Here is a 24,231-nt window from a genome sequence, read left to right as displayed (position 1 = left end):
GGTATTGTGCGTTTTGTATTAAATTCGGATGCAATTTCTGTGTTTCATCGTCAATAAGAAGGTGCAAGGTATACAGTAAACAAGAAGTGAAGCATCGGAATCTAAAACTGGAGTCACAGGAGAGGTTGAAATCATAGAATGTTAGAGTGTCAGTCCTCTTGTACTTAACTCGGCATTGTGCCTTGTGAATTTAATTCCGATGCAATTTCTGTGTTTCATCGTCAATAAGAAGGTCCAAGGGATACAGTAAACCTGAAGTGAATCATCGGAATCTAAAACTGGACTCACAGGAGACGCTCTAATCATAGAAAGTGAGAGTGTCAGTCCTCTTATACTTAAGTCGGCATTGTGCAATTTGTATTAAATTCGGATGCAATTTCAGTTTTTCATTGTCAATAAGAAGGTCTAAGGGATACAGTAAACCTGAAGTGAAGCATCGGAATCTAAATCTGGACTCACAGGAGAGGTTCAAATCATCGAAAGTTAGAGTGTCAGTCCTCTTTCACTTAAGTCGGCATTGTGCCTTTTGTGTTAAATTCCGATGCAATTTCTGTGTTTCATCGTCAATAAGAAGGTGCAAGGTATACATTAAACCTGAAGTGAAGCATCGGAATCTAAGATAGGACTCACAGGAGAGGTTCAAATCATAGAAAGTGAGAGTGTCAGTCCTCTTGTACTTCAGTCGGCATTGAGCCATTTGTATTAAATTCGGATGCAATGACTGTGTTTCATCGTTAATAAGATGGTCCAAGGGATATAGTAAACCTGAGGTGAAGCATCGGAATCTAAAACTGGACTCACAGGAGAGGTTCAAATCATGGAAAGTTAGAGTGTCAGTCCTTCTGTACTTAAGTCGGCATTGTGTTTTTGAATTTAATTCCGATGCAATTTCTGTGTTTCATCGTCAATAAGACGGTGCAATGGAAACAGTAAACCTGAAGCGAAGCATCGGAATCTAAAACTGGACTCACAGGAGAGGTTCAAATCATAGAAAGTGAGAGTGTCAGTCGTCTTGTACTTAAGTCGGCATTGAGCCATTTGTATTAAATTCGGATGCAATTACTGTGTTTCATCATTAATAAGAAGGTAAAAGGGATACAGTAAACTTGAAGTGAAGCATCGGATCTAAAACTGGACTCACAGGAGAGGTTCAAATCATAGACAGTGAGAGTGTCAGTCCTCTTGTACTTAAGTCGGCATTGTTCCTTTTGAATTTAACTCCGACGCAATTTCTATGTTTCATCGTCAATAAGGAGGTCCAAGGGATACAGCAAAAACTGAAGTGAAACATCGGAATCTAAAACTATACTCACAATAGAGGTTCAAATCATAGAAAGTGAGAGTGACAGCCCTCTTTTACTTAAGTCGGCATGGTGATTTTTGAATTTAATTCCGACGCAATTTCTGTGTTTCATCGTCAATAAGGAGATCCAAGAGATACAGTAAACTTGAAGCGAAGCATCGGAATCTAAAACTGGACTCACAGGACAGGTTCAAATCATAGAAAGTTAGAGAGTCAGTCCTCTTGTACTTAAGTCGGCATTGTGCCATTTGTATTAAGTTCGGATGCAATTTCTGTGTTTCATTGTCAATAAGAAGGTCCAAGGGATACAGTAAACCTGAAGTGAAGCATCGCAATCTAAAAGTGGACTCACAGGAGAGGTTCAAATCATAGAAAGTGAGAGTGTCAGTCCACTTGTAATTAAGACGGCATTATGCCATTTGTATATACACTCGGATGCAATTTCTGTGTTTCATCGTCAATAAGAGGGTCCAAGGGGTACAGTAAAACTGAAGTGAAGCATCGGAATCTAAATCTGGACTCACAGGAAGGGTTCAAATCATAGAAAGTTAGAGACTCACATCTCTTGTACTTAAGTTGGTATTGTGCGTTTTGTATTAAATTCGGATGCAATTTCTGTGTTTCATCGCCAATAAGAAGGTGCAAGGTATACAGTAAACAAGAAGTGAAGCATCGGAATCTAAAACTGGAGTCACAGGAGAGGATGAAATCATAGAAAGTTAGAGTGTCAGTCCTCTTGTACTTATCTCGGCATTGTGCCTTTTGAATTTAATTCCGATGCAATTTCTGTGTTTCATCGTCAATAAGAAGGTCCAAGGGATACAGTAAACCTGAAGTGAAACATCGGAATCTAAAACTGGACTCACAGGAGACGCTCAAATCATAGAAAGTGAGAGTGTCAGTCCTCTTGTACTTAAGTCGGCATTGTGCCATTTGTATTAAATTCGGATGCATATTCAGTTTTTCATTGTCAATAAGAAGGTCAAAGGGATACAGTAAACCAGAAGTGAAGCATCGGAATCTAAAACTGGAGTCACAGGACAGGTTCAAATCATAGAATGTGAGAGTGTCAGTCCTCTTGTACTTAAGTCGGCATAGTGCCATTTGTATTAAGTTCGGGTGCAATTTCTATGTTTCATTGTCAATAAGAAGGTCCAAGGGATACAGTAAACCTGAAGTGACGCATCGGAATCTAAAACTGGGCTCACAGGAGAGGTTCAAATCATAGAAAGAGAGGGTGTCAGTCCTCTTTTATTTAAGTCGGCATTTTGCTTTTTTAATTTAATTTCGATGCAATTTCCGTGTTCCATCGTCAATAAGAAGGTACAAGGAATACAGTAAACCTGCAGTGAAGCATCGGAGTCTAAAACTGGACTCACAGGAGAGGTTCAAATCATAGAAAGTGAGAGTGTCAGTCCTCTTGTACTTAAGTCGGCATTGAGCCATTTGTATTAAATTCGGATGCAATTACTGTGTTTCATCGTTAATAAGAAGGTCCAAGGGATACAGTAAACCTGAAGTGAAGCATCGGATCTAAAACTGGACCCACAGGAGAGGTTCAAATCATAGACAGTGAGAGTGTCAGTCCTCTTGTACTTAAGTCGGCATTTTGCCTTTTGAATTTAACTCCGATGCAATTTCTATGTTTCATCGTCAATAAGGAGGTCTAAGGGATACAGCAAAACCTGAAGTGAAACATCGGAATCTAAAATTATACTCACAATAGAGGTTCAAATCATAGAAAGTGAGAGTGACCGCCCTCTTTTACTTAAGTCGGCATGGTGATTTTTGAATTTAATTCCGATGCAATTTCTGTGTTTCATCGTCAATAAGGAGATCCAAGAGATACAGTAAACCTGAAGTGAAGCATCGGAATTTAAAACTGGACTCACAGGAGACGTTCATATCATAGAAAGTGTGAGTGTCAGACCTCTTGTACTTAAGTCGGCATTGTGCCTTTTGTATTAAATTCCGATGCGATTTCTGGGTTTCATCGTCAATAAGAAGATGCAATGTATACAGTAAACCTGAAGCGAAGCATCGGAATCTAAAACTGGAGTCACAGGAGAGGTTCAAATCATCAAAAGTTAGAGTGTCAGTCCTCTTTTACTTAAGTCGGCATTGTGCCTTTTGAATTTAATTCCGATGCAATTTCTGTGTTTCATCGTCAATAAGAAGGTCCAAGGGATACAGTAAACCTGAAGTGAATCATCGGAATCTAAAACTGGACTCACAGGAGACGCTCAAATCATAGAAAGTGAGAGTGTCAGTCCTCTTGTACTTAAGTCGGCATTTTGCAATTTGTATTAAATTCGGATGCAATTTCAGTTTTTCATTGTCAATAAGAAGGTCTAAGGGATACAGTAAACCTGAAGTGAAGCTTCGGAATCTAAATCTGGACTCACAGGAGAGGTTCAAATCATCGAAAGTTAGAGTGTCAGTCCTCTTTCACTTAAGTCGGCATTGTGCCTTTTGTGTTAAATTCCGATGCAATTTCTGTGTTTCATCGTCAATAAGAAGGTGCAAGGTATACATTAAACCTGAAGTGAAGCATCGGAATCTAAGAGTGGACTCACAGGAGAGGTTCAAATCATAGAATGTGAGAGTGTCAGTCCTCTTGTACTTCAGTCGGCATTGAGCCATTTGTATTAAATTCGGATGCAATGACTGTGTTTCATCGTTAATAAGAAGGTCCAAGGGATATAGTAAACCTGAAGTGAAGCATCGGAATCTAAAACTGGACTCACAGGAGAGGTTCAAATCATGGAAAGTTAGAGTGTCAGTCCTCTTGTACTTAAGTCGGCATTGTTCCTTTTGAATTTAACTCCGACGCAATTTCTATGTTTCATCGTCAATAAGGAGGTCCAAGGGATACAGCAAAACCTGAAGTGAAACATCGGAATCTAAAACTATACTCACAATAGAGGTTCAAATCATAGAAAGTGAGAGTGACAGCCCTCTTTTACTTAAGTCGGCATGGTGATTTTTGAATTTAATTCCGATATAATTTCTGTGTTTCATCGTCAATATGGAGATCCAAGAGATACAGTAAACTTGAAGCGAAGCATCGGAATCTAAAACTGGACTCACAGGACAGGTTCAAATCATAGAAAGTTAGAGAGTCAGTCCTCTTGTACTTAAGTCGGCATTGTGCCATTTGTATTAAGTTCGGATGCAATTTCTGTGTTTCATTGTCAATAAGAAGGTCCAAGGGATACAGTAAACCTGAAGTGACGCATCGGAATCTAAAACTGGGTTCACAGGAGAGGTTCAAATCATCAAAAGTAAGAGTGTCAGTCCTCTTTTACTTAAGTCGGCATTGTGCCTTTTGTATTAAATTCCGACGCAATTTCTGTGTTTCATTGTCAATAAGAAGGTCCAAGGGATACAGTAAACCTGAAGTGAAGCATCGGAATCTAAAACTGGGCTCACAGGAGAGGTTCAAATCATAGAAAGAGAGAGTCTCAGTCCTCTTGAACTTAAGTCGGCATTGTTCCTTTTGAATTTATCTCCGACGCAATTTCTATGTTTCATCGTCAATAAGGAGGTCCAAGGGATACAGCAAAACCTGAAGTGAAACATCGGAATCTAAAACTATACTCACAATAGAGGTTCAAATCATAGAAAGTGAGAGTGACAGCCCTCTTTTACTTAAGTCGGCATGGTGATTTTTGAATTTAATTCCGATGCAATTTCTGTGTTTCATCGTCAATAAGGAGATCCAAGAGATACAGTAAACTTGAAGCGAAGCATCGGAATCTAAAACTGGACTCACAGGACAGGTTCAAATCATAGAAAGTTAGAGAGTCAGTCCTCTTGTACTTAAGTCGGCATTGTGCCATTTGTAGTAAGTTCGGATGCAATTTCTGTGTTTCATTGTCAATAAGAAGGTCCAAGGGATACAGTAAACCTGAAGTGAAGCACAGGAATCTAAAACTGGGCTCACAGGAGAGGTTCAAATCATCAAAAGTTAGAGTGTCAGTCCTCTTTTACTTAAGTCGGCATTGTGCCTTTTGTATTAAATTCCGACGCAATTTCTGTGTTTCATTGTCAATAAGAAGGTCCAAGGGATACAGTAAACCTGAAGTGAAGCATCGGAATCTAAAACTGGGCTCACAGGAGAGGTTCAAATCATAGAAAGAGAGAGTGTCAGTTCTCTTTTACTTAAGTCGGCATTGTGCTTTTTGAATTTAATTTCGATGCAATTTCTGTGTTTCCCCGTCAATAAGATGGTCCAAGGAATACAGCATACCTGAAGTGAAGCATCGGAATCTAAAACTGGACTGACAGGAGAGGTTCAAATCATAGAAAGTGAGAGTGTCAGTCCTCTTGTACTTAAGTCGGCATTGAGCCATTTGTATTAAATTCGGATGCAATTACTGTGTTTCAGCGATAATAAGAATGTCCAAGGGATACAGTAAACCTGAAGTGAAGCATCGGAATCTAAAACTAGACTCACAGGAGAGGTTCAAATCATAGAAAGTCAGAGTGTCAGTCCTCTTGTACTTAAGTTGGCATTGTGCCTTTTGAATTTAACTCCGCTGCAATTTCTGTGTTTCATCGTCAATAAGAAGGTCCAAGGGATACAGCAAATCCTGAAGTGAAACATCGGAATCTAAAACTATACTCACAATAAAGGTTCAAATCATAGAAAGTGAGAGTGTCAGTCCACTTGTAATTAAGACGGCATTATGCCATTTGTATATCCATTCGGATGCAATTTCTGTGTTTCATCGTCAATAAGAAAGTCTAAGGGGTACAGTAAACCTGAAGTGAAGCATCGGAATCTAAAACTGGACTCACAGGAAGGGTTCAAATCATAGAAAGTTAGAGACTCACATCTCTTGTATTTAAGTCGGTATTGTGCGTTTTGTATTAAATTCGGATGCAATTTCTGTGTTTCATCGTCAATAAGAAGGTGCAAGATATACAGTAAACCAGAAGTGAAGCATCGGAATCTAAAACTGGACTCACAGGAGAGGTTCAAATCATAGAAAGTGAGAGTGTCAGTCCTCTTGTACTTAAGTCGGCATTGTGCCTTTTGAATTTAACTCCGCTGCAATTTCTGTGTTTCATCGTCAATAAGAAGGTCCAAGGGATACAGCAAAACCTGAAGTGAAACATCGGAATCTAAAACTATACTCACAATAGAGGTTCAAATCATAGAAAGTGAGAGTGACAGCCCTCTTTTACTTAAGTCGGCATTGTGATTTTTGAATTTAATTCCGATGCAATTTCTGTGTTTCATCGTCAATAAGGAGATCCAAGAGATACAGTAAACCTGAAGTGAAGCATCGGAATCTAAAACTGGACTCACAGGAGACGTTCATATCATAGAAAGTGTGAGTGTCAGTCCTCTTGTACTTAAGTCGGCATTGTGCCTTTTTGTATTAAATTCCGATGCGATTTCTGGGTTTCATCGTCAATAAGAAGATGCAATGTATACAGTAAACCTGAAGCGAAGCATCGGAATTTAAAACTGGACTCACAGGAGAGGTTCAAATCATAGAAAGTTAGAGAGTCAGTCCTCTTGTACTTAAGTCGGCATTGTGCCATTTGTATTAAGCGATATCCAAAAGCAACAGTTGACGCAGCTGCTATTGGAATATACTATGGTATTTACCGACCGACCAGGAGTACTCAAAGGGTACCACTATCACATAGAGGTGATGCCCAACAAAACATACTGTCGCGCAACTTACTCCATCCCTTGGTCGAGGAGGGAAGTAGTGGCTAAAGAGATTCGGAAGATGTTGGCACACGAATGTAGCTATTTGTTAGCACATCACCAGACGGGGAAAATAAAAGGACTGTATCCACGTAAAGATGTAAAGTTATTTATTCAGTGACATGTCTGATGTAAATAGTAGTGGTAAGATGATTTCAATTGTGTTTTAGAGTATAAGTATGTCAGTTTTAAGAAAGAACTTATGTATAGTTACAATTTTGAGGAATTAGAATCAGTAAACTGAGCAATAATATGCAAATGGAAGACTTGGTTTACAGACAGTTAGTATCATTAAAATACTACATGCTCTTCAAGCAATGAATAATCTTTTGTTGATAAAATAATGATTAATTTCTTGAATCATTTTGTAGTAAGTAAGTACAATTAATGATGAAATCTCATATAAATATGTAGCAGATGTAATTGTGTTAGAATCAAGGAACCCTGAGAGAGAGTCTATACTAGCCAAAAATTGACTTTGTAGTACGAAATAATTATGTGATGTAATGTTTACTGCTAATAGTGATCTGAGAACGACACTGGAGCAGAATCCAATAAAAAACAAAACCGTTCCGTGTAATCTATACTTTGTATGTATTAATGCTTCAATTGAAGCCTGTGTACTTGGCACACGTTCTTGAATATTAATTACGCGGTACGCGAATCAAGTTACGCGGAAACTACACTGTAGTCCTGTAGGACGGACCGTTAAAAATAATACTAGTACTAAATGAAGTATTTATTGAACAATATGCCCAAGTCAAGCTGTCATGTACATGGTAAAATCTGTTTGCTAGATGGGTGATAACCTGGCAAGCTACACTAAAAGAGGAAAAGAAAGCTATGTACAAAAAAAAAATCACACACCTTTAAATAATTACAAAAAAGCAATATATGCCTAGTAATAGTATTAGAAGTGTGTAATGAGAAGGTAACACAATGGACTCAATGTAGATGAGAGTGATTATGCTAAGAACAGTTGTTATGCATTAAAAATAAACTGTGTGCATAAACAACCTTGGAAAGGACGGAATATTGTGTGTAGTAGGGACAGAAAATGACTGTTGTATCTGCACCAATATATACGTCGGTATAAGTTGAGTGTTGAGTGACTAACTGTCATAGTGCAGTGCTCAACGAACAGTAGTACACTATGAGTAAAAACGGTAGTTAGTGATCCGTTCGGAGTCGATTCAAACAAACATCGCTCGACGGAGACATTTAGTATGTGTGTACAGAAATACTTTCGCGTGTTGAATGACGCACTGGCAGTGTATCAACCGTGAGAACTAGTGAAAGTGTGTAGTACAATGTGCGTGGGACGAACCCTGAATACCAGTGTCACAATGCCACAAGAAACCTTTTATCATGCCAAAACATCCTGTGCATACCAGCGAAACGACGACGTAATGAACAATAAACACTTTTAAACAAGTTGCATTTTCTTCCACAGCTAGTAATCTGTGTCCTTAGAGACAGTACACCGTTGTGGAATGTTTGTTTCATGCACTACGATGGGGAGCCATGCGGAGAAGCAGAGACGAGTGCCTTGCCGCCAGCCGGCCGGTCGCGGTAAACCACGGCAACTCGCCGACATCGGCGAATGGTTCGGCGCGGTTCGCGACTGCTTGCGCCACGTCAGCACGACGTCGCTGTTACTGAGAGCCGGTCGTCGAACCCAGCGGCCGTCGGCACGCGGCGTTCCAAACGACGCGACTCAACAATTACTTCGCCCCGCCCGCTCCGTACAACATTGTTGTCATTCAAATGAACTATCAACTATGTGGTTAATGTACTAATATGAAAACGGTATATTGGACACGAAATGACGTGACAAACATTGTGTTTTTCTTTAGTTACTCGATGCAGACTCAAAGTATTCATCGGTTCAGTGATGTATAGATATAATATGTTTTCGTCATGTTAATGAAGTAAACTTGCACGAATGCTAGAACATTTTAAAACAATTGTCGTGAGCAAGTGCAGAGACGGTTCATTATACCACTGTAAAACTATTTAATGAGTGACTTTCATTGCAATACAGAACACAAATGTGAAAAAGGGTGGAAGGTATATTGGTAACAAAGAGACTAAAAGTTTAACACGTCGTCAGAAATAGCCTTTGTTATCTGTGAACATTGGATAGAGTCTGAACTTTTTGTGATCTAACTGGTTATTAAAACAAACCAGGCGAGATGACTATGGCTCCGGCGCAGTTTTCCCAGGTTTTCTGAACGCACGTAGCCCGAATGGGGGAGCCAGATAAATGTAATGACCCTGGGACTAGGTTTATGGTCACCTCGCAAAGTGTAAGAACAGTATAAAAAGTGTAACTAAACCTACAGTGTAAAAGAACTAAGAAGTTTAAAGTGAATGTTCCAACCAAGGTAACAGACAATAACCAAACAGACGTTAGTGGCAGCATATTGCCGAACATTCTTAACGTTAGTCAATTGCTGCCAGGGGGCATTGTAACGTCTAGTAAGAAACAAAAACAACATATTATGTAGTAACGAGAAAATTATATGTATCATATTGTGTTATGGTATAAAATTATGTATTTTTTTATTATTTAATTTTGAGAATATCTGCGTCGGCGAGTAATGAAACCGCCACAGACGATAAATGTCGAACAAAGATTAAAATAACTAACTAGTATATAATACGTGACGAATGACAATTTCTTTGTCTTCTTCATCTGGGAGTCGAGCGAGTAAGATATCCTGTGTCGTAGTAGCGAACGCTAGTGTAGCATTCTTTTGTCGAGACTAAGAGATGTACACCATTACGTGTGAATTCATAAAGGTGTGTAACAATTGAAATATTTAAATGTTTTAATAGAGATATGTAAATGAAAACTTGCATTATTAATTGTTAAAGCTTGCTTGCCTATTATCCCATCCTGTTGAGACATTTTTCAGTTATATAAATATTATCTGTGGTGCTGAGCTGAATGGCGAACGAAAGAGCCGCTGCCACGGCGTATTCAAACGACTTCCAATATAGTCTATCATACCGCAAGGAAGCGGAAAAGTAACAGTAAAATAATATTATTTCTTTTAGCTTCCAGACTTGCAGTGCAGATCAGCAGATTTTATGATGTGTTGAAGGTTGACGCGGGCTGCTGATAGTATATAACACACAGTACAAATAAGTTAATGTACCGTCAAAATCTAATAGGAATCTTGCTGTGCTCCGTTCTGGTCTGGCAAACTTTATAGTGAAAACGTATTTTTAAATAAGAGTCTCATGTTCTTGTGCTAGTCGTGGTATTGAATGGTGTTTTACCGAGAAACAAAATCCACTGCAAAATTTTGTTGTTGAACGATCATACGAACTGTAACATCAGTGTTCATAACCAAGTAATTTCAATTTTCAATAACTATAAAGTAGGGAAGATATGTTGATTTTTAGAATGAGTTACAGTCTCGAAAAAACGTTCCTTTAATTGTAGGCCACATACAGAACAATAATATCTCAATATATATATTTTGCATTGTTAAAAGGTAATGATGATAAAGAAATTCAAAGCACGGCATTATTAACAGATATTTCGCGGCTCTTTTCGTATATGCGATATAAAAAAAACGCGAAAAGCATCGGAATCTAAAACTGGTCTCACAGGAAAGGTTCAAAGCATAGACAGTAAGAAAAGTCAGTTTTCTTGTACTTAAGTAGGCATTGTGCGTTTTGTATTTAATTCCGATGCAATTTCTGTGTTTCATCGCCAATAAGAGGATCCAAGGGATACAGTAAACCTGAAGTGAAGCATCGGAATCTAATTCTGGTCTCACAGGAAAGGTTCAAAACATAGACAGTAAGATGAGTCACTCTTCTTGTACTGAAGTCGGCATTGTGCCTTTTGTACTTACTTCCGATGCAATTTCTGTGTTTCATCGTCAATAAGAAGGTCCAAGGTTTACAGTAAACCTGAAGTGAAGCATCGGAATCTAAAACTGGTCTCACAGGGAAGGTTCAAACCATAGACAGTAAGTAGAGTCAGTCTTCTTGTACTTAAGTCGACATTGTCTGTTTTGAATTTAATTCCGATGCAATTTCTGGGTTTCATCGCCAATAAGAAGGTCGAAGTCATATAGTAAAACTGAAGTGAAGCATCGGAATCTAAATCTGGTCTAACAGGAAAGGTTCAAAGCATAGACAGTAAGATGAGTCAGTCTTCTTGTACTTAAGTCGGCATTGTGCCTTTTGTATTTAATTCCGAAGCAATTTCTGTGTTTCATCGTCAATAAGACGGTCCAAGGGATACAGTAAATCTGAAGCGAAGCATCGGAATCTAAAACTGGTCTCACGGGAAAGGTTCAAAGCATAGACAGTAAGAAGAGTCAGTCCCCTTGTACTTACGTCACCTTTGTGCCTTTTGTATTTAATTCCGATGCGATTTCTGTGTTTCATCGTCAATAAGAAGGTCCAAGGTTTACAGTAAACCTGAAGTGAAGCATCGGAATCTAAAACTGGTCTCACAGGGAAGGTTCTACCATAGACAGTAAGTAGAGTCAGTCTTCTTGTACTTAAGTCGACATTGTCTGTTTTGAATTTAATTCCGATGCAATTTCTGGGTTTCATCGCCAATAAGAAGGTCGAAGTCATATAGTAAAACTGAAGTGAAGCATCGGAATCTAAATCTGGTCTAACAGGAAAGGTTCAAAGCATAGACAGTAAGAAGGGTCTGTCTTCTGTGCTTAAGAGGGCATTGTGCCTTTTGTATTTAATTCCGATGCAATTTCTGTGTTCCATCGTCAATAAGAAGGTCCAAGGGATACAGTAAACCTGAAGTGAAGCATCGGAATCTAAAATTAGTCTCACAGGAAAGGTTCAAAACATAGACAGTAAGATGAGTCCATCCTCTTCTCCTTAAGTCGGCATTGTGCCTTTTGTATTTAATTCCGATGCAATTTCTGTCTTTCGTCGTCAAAGAGAAGGTTCACGCGATACAGTGAACCTGAAGTGAAGCATCGGAATCTAAAACTGGTCTCACAGGAAACGTTCAAAACATATACAGTATGAAGAGTCAGTCTTCTTTCACTTGAGTAGGCATTGAGGCTTTTGTATTTAATTCCGATGCAATATCTGTGATTCATCGTCATTAAGAAGGTCCAAGGGATACAGTAAACCTGAAGTGAACCATCGACATCTAAAAGTCGTCTCACAGGAAAGGCTCAAATCATAGAAAGTAATAAGAGTCAGTCCTCTTGTACTTAAGTCGGCATTGTGCCTTTTGTATTTCATCCGATGCAATTTCTGTGTTTCGTCGCCAATAAGATGGTCCAAGCTATACAGTAAACCAGAAGTGAAGCATCGTAATTAAAACGGGTCTCACAGGGAAGGTTCAAAACATAGACAGTAAGAAGAATCAGTCTTCTAGTACTTAAGTCGGCATTGTGCCATATGTACTTCATTCCGACGCTATTTCTGTGTTTCATCGTCAATAGGAAGGTAAAAGCGATACAGGAAAACCTGAAATGAAGCATTGGAATCTAAAACTGGTCTCACAGGAAAGGTTCAAAACTAAGACAGTAAGAAAGGGCCAGTCTTCTTGTACTTTGGGCGCCATTGTGCCTTACGTATTTAATTCCATGCTATTTCTGTGTTTCATCGTCATTAAGAAGGTCAAAGCGATTCAGTAAACCTGAAGTGAATCATCGGAATCAAAATCTGGTCTCACAGGAAAGTCTAAAATCATAGACAGTAAGAAGAGTCAGTCTTCTTGTACTTAAGTCAGCATTGTGCCTTTTGCATTTCAGTCCGATGCCATTTCTGTGTTTCATTGTCAATAAGAAGGTCCAAGGGATACCGTAAACCTGAAGTGGAGCATCGGAATCTAAAGTGGTCTCACAGGGAAGATTGAAAACATAGACAGTAAGAAGAGTCAGTCTTCTTGTTCATATGTCGGCATTGTGCGCTTTGTATTTAATTCCGATGCAATTATTGTGTTTCATCGTCAATAAGAAGGTCCAAGGGATACAGTATACCGGAAGTGAAGCATCGGAATCTAAAACAGGTCTCACAGGAAAGGTTCAAAACATAAACAGTAAGAAGAGTCAGTCTTCTTGTACTTAATTCGGCATTGTGCCTTTGTATTTAATTCCGATGCAATTTCTGTGTTTCATTGTCAATAAGAAGCTCCAAGGGATACAGTAACCCTGAAGTGAAGCATCGGAATCTAAAACTGGTCTCATAGGAAAGGTTCAAAACATTGACGGTGAGAGGAATCAGCCTTCTTGGACTGAAGTCGGCATTGTGCCTTTTGTATTTAATTCCGATGCAATTTCTGTGTTTCATCGTCAATAAGAAGGTCCAAGGGATACTGTAAACCTGAAGTCAAGCATCGGAATCCTAAACTGGTCTCACAGGGAAGGTTCAAAACATAGACAGTAAGTAGAGTCAGTCTTCTTGTACTTATGTCGGCATTATGCCTTTTGTATGTAATTCCGATGCAATATCTGTGTTTCATCGTCAATAAGAAGGTCCAAAGGATATAGTAAATCTGAATTGCATGATCGGAATCTAAAACTTGTCTCACAGGAATGATTCAAAGCATAGACTGTGAGAAGGGTCAGTCTACTTGTACTTGAGTGGGCATTGTGCGTTTTGTATTAAATTCCGATGCAATTTCTGTGTTTCATCGTCAATAAGAAGGTCCAAGTGATACAGTAAACCTGAGGTGAAGCATCGATATCTAAAACTGGTCTCACAGGATAGGCTCAAATCATAGAATGTAAAAAGAGTTAGCTCTCTTGCACTTAAGTCGGCATTGTGCCTTTTTATTTTAATTCCAATGCAATTTCTGTGTTTCATCGTCAATAAGTAGGTCCAAGCGATACAGTAAACCTGAAGTGAAAGATCGGAATCTAAAACTGGTCTCACAGGAACGGTTCAAAGCATATACAGTATGAAGAGTCAGTCTTCTTGTACTTAAGTCGACATTGTGACTTTTGTATTTAATTCCGATGCAATTTCTGTCTTTCGTCGTCAATAAGAAGGTCCAAGGGATACAGTAACCCTGAGGTGAAGCATCGATATCTAAACTGGTCTCACAGGAAACGCTCATATCTCAGAATGTAAGAAGAGGCAGTCTAGTTGTACTTAACTCGGCATTGTTGCTCTTGTATTTATTCCCGATGCAATTTCTGTGTTTGGCCGCCAATACGTAGGCCCTACGGATACAGTAAACATGAAGTGAAGCATCGGAATCTAAATCCGGTCTCTCAGGAAAGGTTCAAAACATAGACAGTGTGAAGAGTCAGTCTTCTTGTACTTAAGTCGGCATTGTGCCTAAGTATGTAATTCCGATGCAATTTTGCGTTTCTTCGTCAATAAGCAGGTCCAAGGGATACAGTAAACCAGAAGTGAAGCATCGATATCTATAACTGGTCTCACAGGAAAGGCTCAAATCATAGAATGTAATAAGAGTCAGTCCTCTTGTACTTAAGTCGGCATTGTGCCTTTTGTATTTATGTCCGATGCCATTTCTGTGTTTCATTGTCAATAAGAAGGTCCAAGGGATACGGTAAACCTGAAGAGAAGCATCGGAATCTAAAGTGGTCTCACAGGGAAGATTCAAAACATAGACAGTAAGAAGAGTCAGTCTTCTTGTTCATATGTCGGCATTGTGCGTTTTGTATTTAATTCCGATGCAATTATTGTGTTTCATCGTCAATAAGAAGGTCCAAGGGATATAGTAAGCCTGAAGTGAAGCATCGGAAACTAAAACTGGTCTCACAGGAAGGTTCAAAACAAAGACAGTGAGAAGAGTCAGTCTTCTTATACTTAAGTCGGCATTGAGCCTTTTGTATTTAATTCCGATGCAATTTCTGTGTTTCATCGTCAATAAGAAGGTCCAAGAGATACTGTAAACCTGAAGTGAAGCATCGGAATCTTAAACTGGTCTCACAGGAAACGCCCATATCTCAGATTGTAAGAGGAGGCAGTCTAGTTGTACTTAACTCGGCATTGTTGCTCTTGTATTTGTTCCCGATACAATTTCTGTGTTTGGCCGTCAATACGTGGGCCCTACGGATACAGTAAACATGAAGCGAAGCATCGGAATCTAAAACTGGTCTCACAGGAAAGATTCAAAACATAGACAGTAGGAAGAGTCAGTCATCTTGTTCATATGTCGGCATTGTGCGTTTTGTATTTAATTCCGATGCAATTATTGTGTTTCATCGTCAATAAGTTGGTCCAAGAGATACAGCAAACCGTAAGTGAAGCATCGGAATCTAAAACAGGTTTTTACAGGAAAGGTTCAAAACATAAACAGTAAGAAGAGTCAGTCTTCTTGTACTTAATTCGGCATTGTGCCTTTGTATTTAATTCCGATGCAATTTCTGTGTTTCATTGTCAACAAGAAGCTCCAAGGGTTACAGTAACCCTGAAGTGAACCATCGGAATCTAAATCTGGTCTCACAGGAAAGGTTCAAAACATTGACGGTAAGACGAATCAGCCTTCTTGGACTGAAGGCGGCATTGTGCCATTTGTATTTAATTCCGATGCAATTCCTGTGTTTTGTCGTCAATACGAAAGTCTAGGGTATACAGTAAACCTGAAGTGATACATCGGAATGTAAAACTGATCTCACAGGAAAGGCTCCAAACATAGACAGTAAGAAGAGTCAGTCATCTCGTTCTTAAGTCAACATTATGCCTTTGTATTTAATTCCGATGCAATTTCTGTGTTTCATCGTCAGTAAGAAGGACCAAGAGATACTGGAAACCTGAAGTGAAACATCGGAATCTTAAACTGGTCTCACAGGGAAGGTTCAAAACTTAGACAGTAAGTAGAGTCAGTCTTCTTGTACTTAAGTCGGCATTATGCCTTTTGTATGTAATTCCGATGCAATTTCTGTGTTTCATCGTCAATAAGAAGGTCCAAGGGATACAGTAAACCTGAGGTGAAGCATCGATATCTGATACTGGTGTCTCAGGATAGGCACAAATCATATAATGTAAAAAGGGTTAGCTCTCTTGCACTTAAGTCGGCATTGTGCCTTTTGATTCTAATTCCAATGCAATTTCTGTGTTTCATCGTCAATAAGAAGGTCCAAGCGATACAGTAAACCTGAAGTGAAAGATCGGAATCTAGAACCGGTCTCACAGGATAGGTTGAAAACATGTACAGTAAGAAGAGTCAGTCTTCTTGTACTTAAGTCGGCATTGTGCCTTTAGTACTTAATTCCGATGCAATTTCTGTGTTTCATCGCCAATAAGATGGTCCAAGTTATACAGTAGACCTGAAGTGAAGCATCGTAATTAAAACGGGTCTCACAGGGACGGTTCAAAACATAGACAGTAAGAAGAGTCAGTCTTCTTGTACTTAAGTCGGCATTGTGCCTTATGTATTTGATTCCGATGCATTTCCTGTGTTTCATCGTCAATAAGTAGTTCCAAGGTATACAGTAAACCGAAAGTGAATCATCGGAATCTAAAACTGGTCACACAGGAAATGATCAAAACATAGACAGTAAGAAGTGTCAGTCATCTTGTACTAAAGTCGGCGTTGTGCGTTTTGTATTTAATTCCGAAGTAATTTCTGTGTTTCATCGTCAACTGGAAGGTCCAAAGTATACAGTGAATCTGAAGTGAAGCATCGGAATCTAAAACTGGTCTCACAGAAAAGATAAAATCATAGACAGGAAGAAGAGTCACTCTTCTTGTACTTAAGTCGGCAGTGTGCTTCTGTATTTCATTCCGATGCAATTTCTGTACATCATCGTCAATATGAAGATCCAACGGATACAGTAAATCTGAAGTGAAGCATCGGAATCTAAAACTGGTCTCACAGGAAAGGTTCAAAACAAAGACAGTAAGAAGAGTCACTCTTCTTGAACTTAAGGCGGCATTGTGCCTTATGTATTTAATTCCGATGCAATTTCTTGGTTTCATCGTCAATAAGAAGGTCCATGGGATATAGTAAAACTGAAGTGAAGCATCGAAATCTATAACTGGTCTCACAGGAAAGGCTCAAATCATAGAGAGTAAGAAGAGTCAGTCTTCTTGTACTTAAATCGGCATTGTGCCATTAGTATTATTTCCGATGCAATTTCTGTGTTCGTTCGTCAATAAGAAGGTCTATAGGATACAGTAAACCTAAAGTGAACAATCGACATCTAAAAGTCGTCTCACAGGAAATGCTCAAATCATAGAATGTAACAAGAGTCATTCCTCTTGTAATTAAGTCCGCATTGTGCCTTTTGTATTTAATTCCGATGCCATTTCTGTGTTTCATTGTCAATAAGAAGGTCCAAGGGATACGGACAACCTGAAGTGATGCATCGGAATCTTAACTTGTCTCACAGGAAAGATTCAAAACATAGACAGTAAGAAGAGACAGTCTTCTTGTTCATATGTCGGCATTGTGCGTTTTGTATTTAATTCCGATGCCATTTCTGTGTTTCATTGTCAATAAGAATGTCCAAGGGATACGGTAAACCTGAAGTGAAGCATCGGAATCTAAACTTGTCTCACAGGAAAGATTCAATAAATAGACAGTAAGATGAGTCAGTCTTCTTGTTCATATGTCGGCATTGTGCCTTTTGTATTTAATTCCGATGCAATATCAGTTTTTCATCGGCAATGAGAAGGTCCAAGGGATACAGTAAACCTGCAGTGAAGCATCGGAATCTAAAACTGGGCTCATAGGAAAGGTACAAGTCGTAGACAGTAAAATGAGTCAGTCTCCTGGTTCTTAAGTTCGCACTGTAACTCTTGTATATAATTCCGATGCAAATTCTGTGTTTCGTCGTCAATAAGAAAGTCCAAGGGATACAGTAATCCTGAAGTGAAGCATCGGACTCTAAAACTGGTCTCACACGAGAGGTTCAAAACATAGACAGTTAGAAGAGCCAGTCTTCTTGTTCTTAAGTCGGCATTGTGCCTTTTGTATGTAATTCCGATGCAATATCTGTGTTTCATCGTCAATAAGAAGGTCCATGGGATTTAGTAAATCTGAAGTGCAGCATCGGAATCTAAAACTGGTCTCACAGGAAAGGTTCAAAGCGTAGACTGTAAGAAGGTACAGTCATCTTGTAATTTAGTCGGCGTTGTGCGTTTTGTATTTAATTCCAGTGCAATCTCTGTGTTTCATCGTCATTTGGAAAGTCCAAGGGATACAGTAAATCTGAAGTGAAGCATCGCAATCTAAAATTAGTCTCACAATAAAGACTGAAATCATAGACAGTAAGACGTGTCACTCTTCTTGTACTTAAGTCGGCAGTGTGCATTTGTATATCATCCCGTTGCAATTTCTGTACTTCAACTTCAATATCAAGATCCAAGGAATACAGTAATGCTGAAGTGCAGCATCGGAATCTAAAACTGGTGTCACAGGAAAGGTTCGAAAACAAAGACAGTAAGAAGAATCAGTCTTCTTGAACTTAAGGCGGCATTGTGCCTTATGTATTTAATTCCAATGCAATTTCTGCGTTTCATCGTCAATAAGAAGGTCCAAGGGATATAGTGAAACTGAAGTGAAGCATCGGAATCTAAAACTTGTCTCACAGGAAAGGTTCAAAACATTGACAGTAAGAAGAGTCAGTCTTCTTGTACCTAAGTCGGCATTGTGCCTTTTGTACTTAATTCCGATGCAATTTCAGCGTTTCTTCGTCAATAAGCAGGTCCAAGGGATACTGTAATCCTGAAGCGAAGCATAGATATCTATAACTGGGCTCACAGGATAGGCTCGAAACATAGAGAGTAAGACGAGTCAGTCTTTTTGTACTTAAATCGGCATTGATCCATTAGTATTATTTCCGATGCAATTTCTGTATTCCTTTGTCAATAAGAAGGTCCAAGGGATACAGTAAACCTGAAGTGAACCATCGACATCTAAAAGTCGTCTCACAGGAAAGGCTCAAATCATAGAATGTAATAAGAGACAGTCCTCTTGTGCTTAAGTCGGCATTGTGCCTTTTGTATTTAATTCCGATGCCATTTCTGTGTTTCATAGTCAATACGAAGGTCCAAGTGATACGGTAAACCTGAGGTGAATCATCGGAATCTAAAACTGGTCTGACAGGAACCGTTCAAAACATAGACAGTAAGTAGAGTCAGTCTTCTTGTACTGAAGTCGGCATTGTGCCTTTTGTATTTAATTCCCATGCAATGTCAGTTTTTCATTGTCAATGAGAAGGTCCAAGGGATACAGTAAACCACAGTGAAGCATCGGAATCTAAAACTGGTGTCACAGGAAAGGTACAAGTCGTAAACAGAAAGAAGAGTCAGCCTCCTTGAACTTATGTTGGCATTGTGACTTTTGTATTTAATTCCGATGAAATTTCTGTGTTTCGTCGTCAATGAGAATGTCCAAGGGTTACTCTAAACTAGAAGTGAAGCATCGGATTCTAAAACTGGTCTCACAGGAAAGGTCCAAAACATAGAGAGTAAGAAGAGTCAGTCTTCTTGTCCTTAAGTCGGCATTGTGCCTTTTGTATTGAATTCCGATGCAATTTCTGTTTCATCATCAATACGAAGGTAGAAGGGATACAGTAAACCTGAACTGAAGCATCAGAATCTTAAACTGGTCTCACAGGAAAGGCTCAAAATATAGAATGTAAGAAGAGTCAGTCCTCTTGTACTTAAGTCGGCATTGCGCCTTTTGTATTTAATTCCGATGCAATTTCTGTGTTACTTCGTCAACAAGAAGGTCCAAGGGATACAGTAAACCTGAAGTGAAGCATCGATATCTGAATCTGGTCTCACAGGAAGGGCTCGAATCATAGAATGTAAGACGAGTCAGTCCTCTTTTTCCTAAGTCATAATTGTGCCTTTTGTATTTAATTCCGATGCAATTTCTGTGTTTCATCGCCAATAAGATGGTCCAAGGGATACAGTAAACCTCAAGTGAATCATCGGAATCTAAAACTGGTCTCACAGGAAATGTTCAAAACATAGACAGTAAGAAGTGTCAGTCATCTTGTACTTACATCGGCGTTGTGCATTTTGTATTTAATTCCGACGCAATTATTGTGTTTCATCGTCAATAATAAGGTCCAAGGGATACAGTAAACCGGAAGTGAAGCTTCGGAATCTAAAACAGGTCTCACAGGAAAGTTCAAAACATAGACAGTAAGAAGAGTCAGCCTTCTTGTACTTAATTCGGCATTGTGCCCTTGTATTTAATTCCGATGCAATTTCTGTGTTTCATTGTCAATAAGAAGGTCCAAGGGTTACAGTAACCCTGAAGTGAAGCATCGGAATCTAAAACTGGTCTTACAGGAAAGGTTCAAATCATTGACGGTAAGAGGAATCAGCCTTCTTGGACTGAAGTCGGCATTGTGCTTTTTGTATTTAATTCCGATGCAATTTCTGTGTTTTGTCGTCAATAAGAAGGTCTAGGGTATACAGTAAACCTGAAGTGGAGCATCGGAATGTAAAACTGGTCTCACAGGAAAGGCTCCAAACATAGACAGCAAGAGGAGTCAGTCTTCTCGTTCTTAAGTCAACATTATGCCTTCGTATTTAATTCCGATGCAATTTCTGTGTTTCATCGTCAATAAGATGGACCAAGGGATACTGTAATCCTGAAGTGAAGCATCGAAATCTTAAACTGGTCTCACAGAACAGGTTCAAAACATAGTCAGTAAGAAGAGTCAGTCTTCTTGTAGTTCAGTCGCCATTGAGCGTTTAGAATATACCTCCCATGCAATTTCTGTGTTTCATCGTCAATAGGATGGTTCCAAGGGATACAGTAAACCTGACGTGAAGCATCGATATCTAAACTGGTCTCACAGGAAAGGCTCAAATCTTAGATGTAAGAAGAGGCAGTCTTGTTGTACTTAACTCGGCATTGTGGCTCTTGTATTTATTCCCGATGCAATTTCAGTGTTTGGCCGTCATAATGTAGGCCCAACGGATACAGTAAATATGAAGTGAAGCATCGGAATCTAAAACTGGTCTCACAGGAAAGGTTCAAAGCATACACAGTAAGAAGAGTCAGTCCTCTTGTACTTAAGTGGGCCTTGTGCGTTTTGTATTTAATTCCGATGCCATTTCTGTGTTTCATCGTCAATAAGAAGGTCCAAGTGATACTGTAAACCTGAAGTGAAGCATCGGAATCTTAAACTGGTCTCACAGGGAAGGTTCAAAACATAGACAGTAAGTAGAGTCAGTCTTCTTGCACTTAAGTCGGCATTATGCCTTTTGTATGTAATTCCGATGCAATATCTGTGTTTCATCGTCAATAAGAAGGTCCAAAGGATATAGTAAATCTGAAGTGCATGATCGGAATCTAAAACTTGTCTCACAGGAATGATTCAAAGCATAGACTGTGAGAAGGGTCAGTCTGCTCGTACTTGAGTGGGCATTGTGCGTTTTGTATTAAATTCCGATGCAATATCTGTGTTTCATCATGAATAACAATGTCCAAGGGATACAGTAAACCTGAGGTGAATCATCGATATCTAAAACTGGTGTCACAGGATGGGCTCAAATCATAGAATGTAAAAAGAGTTAGCTCTCTTGCACTTAAGTCGGCATTGTGCCTTTTGATTTTAATTCCCATGCAATTTCTGTGTTTCATCGTCAATATTTTTTACGGTAAACCTGAAGGGAAGCATCGAAATCTATACTGGTCTCACAGGAGAGATTCAAAACAAAGAGAGTAAGAAGAGTGAGTCTTCTTGTCCATATGTCGGCATTGTGCATTTCAGTATTTAATTCCGATGCAATTTCTGTGTTTCATCTTCAATAAGTTGATCAAAGGGACACAGTAAACCTGAAGTGAGGCATAGGAATCTAAAACTGGTCTCACAGGAAAAGTTCAGATCATATACAGTAAGAAGAGTCATTCTTCTTGTACTTAAGTCGGCATTGTGCCTTTTGTACTTAATTCCGATGCAATTTCTGTGTTTCATCGCCAATAAGATGGTCCAAGTTATACAGTAAACCTGAAGTGAAGCATCGTAATTAAAACGGGTCTCACAGGGACGGTTAAAAACATAGACAGTAAGAAGAGTCAGTCTTCTTGTACTTAAGTCGGCATTGTGCCTTAAGTATTTCATTCCGATGCTATTCCTGTGTTTCATCGTCAATAAGAAGGTCCAAGGGATACGGTAAACCTGAAGTGAAGAATCGGAATCTAAAACTGGTCTCACAGGAATGATTCAAAGCATAGACTGTGAGAAGGGTCAGTCTACTTGTACTTGAGTGGGCATTGTGCGTTTTGTATTAAATTCCGATGCAATTTCTGTGTTTCATCATGAATAACAATGTCCAAGGGATACAGTAAACCTGAGGTGAAGCATCGATATCTATAACTAGTCTCACAGGAAAGGCTCAAATCATACAATCTAATAAGAGACAGTCCTCTTGTACTTAAGACGCCATTGTGCCTTTTGTATTTAATTCCGATGCCATTTCTGTGTTTCATTGTCAATAAGAAGGTCCAAGGGATATGGTAAACCTGAAGTGAAGCATCGAAATCTAAACTGGTCTCACAGGAGAGATTGAAAACATAGAGAGTAAGAAGAGTGAGTCTTCTTGTCCATATATCGGCATTGTGCATTTCGTATTTAATTCCGATGCAATTTCTGTGTTTCATCTTCAATAAGTTGATCAAAGGGACACAGTAAACCTGATGTGAGGCATAGGAATCTAAAACTGGTCTCACAGGAAAGTATCAGAACACAGACAGTAAGAAGAGTCATTCTTCTTGTACTTAAGTCGGCATTGTGCCTTTTGTACTTAATTCCGATGCAATTTCTGTGTTTCATCGCCAATAAGATGGTCCAAGTTATACAGTAAACTTGAAGTGAAGCATCGTAATTAAAACGGGTCTCACAGGGACGGTTCAAAACATAGACAGTATGAAGAGTCAGTCTTCTTGTACTTAAGTCGGCATTGTGCCTTATGTATTTCATTCCGATGCTATTCCTGTGTTTCATCGTCAATAAGAAGGTCCAAGGGATACGGTAAACCTGAAGTGAAGAATCGGAATCTAAAACTGGTCTCACAGGAAAGTTCAAAACAAAGACATTAACAAGAGTTTGTCTTCTTGTACTTAAGGCGGCATTGTGCCTTATGTATTTAATTCCGATGCAATTTCGGTGTATCATCGTCAATAAGAAGGTCCAAGGGATACAGTAAACCTGAAGTGAGTCATCGGAATCTAAAACTGGTCACACAGGAAATGTTCAAAACATAGACAGTAAGAAGAGTCGGTCTTCTTGTACATAAGTCGGAATTGTGCCTTTTGTATTTAATTTCGATGCAATTTCTGCGTTTCTTCGTCAATAAGCTGGTCCAAGGGATACAGTAAAAAAGAAGTGAAGCATCGAAATCTATAACTGGTCTCACAGGAAAGGCTCAAATCATAGAGAGTAAGAACAGTCAGTCTTCTTGTACTTAAATCGGCACTGTTCAATTAGTATTATTTCCGATGCAATTTCTGTGTTCCTTCGTCAATAAGAAGGTCCAAGGGATACAGTAAACCTGAAGTGATCCATCGACATCTAAAAGTCGTCTCACAGGAAATGCTCAAATCATAGAATGTAACAAGAGTCATTCCTCTTGTAAATAAGTCGGCATTGTGCCTTTTGTATTTATTTCCGATGCAATTTCTGTATTTCATCTTCAATAAGATGATCAAAGGGATACAGTATACCTGAAGTGAGGCATCGGGATCTAAAACTGGTCTCACAGGAAAGGTTCAGAGCATAGACAGTAAGAAGAGTCAGTCTTCTTGTACTGAAGTCGGCATTCTGCCATTTGTATTTAATTATGATGCAATTTCTGTGTTTCATCGCCAATAAGATGGTCCAAGTTATACAGCAAACCTGAAGTGAAGCATCGGAATTAAAACGGGTCTCACAGGGATGGTTCAAATCATAGACAGTAAGAAGAGTCACTCTTCTTGTACTTAAGTCGGCAGTGTGCCTTATGTATTTAATTCCGATGCAATTTCTGGGTTTCATCGTCAATAAGAAGGTCCAAGGGATATAGTAAAACTGAAGTGAAGAATCGGAATCTAAAACTGGTTATACAGGAAAGGTTCAAAACAAAGACAGTAAGAAGAGTCACTCTTCTTGAACTTAAAGCGGCATTATGCCTTATGTATTTAATTCCGATGCAATTTCTGGGTTTCATCGTCAATAAGAAGGTCCAAGGGATATAGTAAAACTGAAGTGAAGCATCGGAATCTAAAACTGGTCTCACAGGAAAGGTTCAAAACATAGACAGTAAGAAG

The sequence above is a fragment of the Schistocerca piceifrons genome, chromosome 2 (assembly GCF_021461385.2).
Source record: "Schistocerca piceifrons isolate TAMUIC-IGC-003096 chromosome 2, iqSchPice1.1, whole genome shotgun sequence".
Taxonomy (NCBI): domain Eukaryota; kingdom Metazoa; phylum Arthropoda; class Insecta; order Orthoptera; family Acrididae; genus Schistocerca; species Schistocerca piceifrons.
This window is presented reverse-complemented; position numbering follows the sequence as displayed.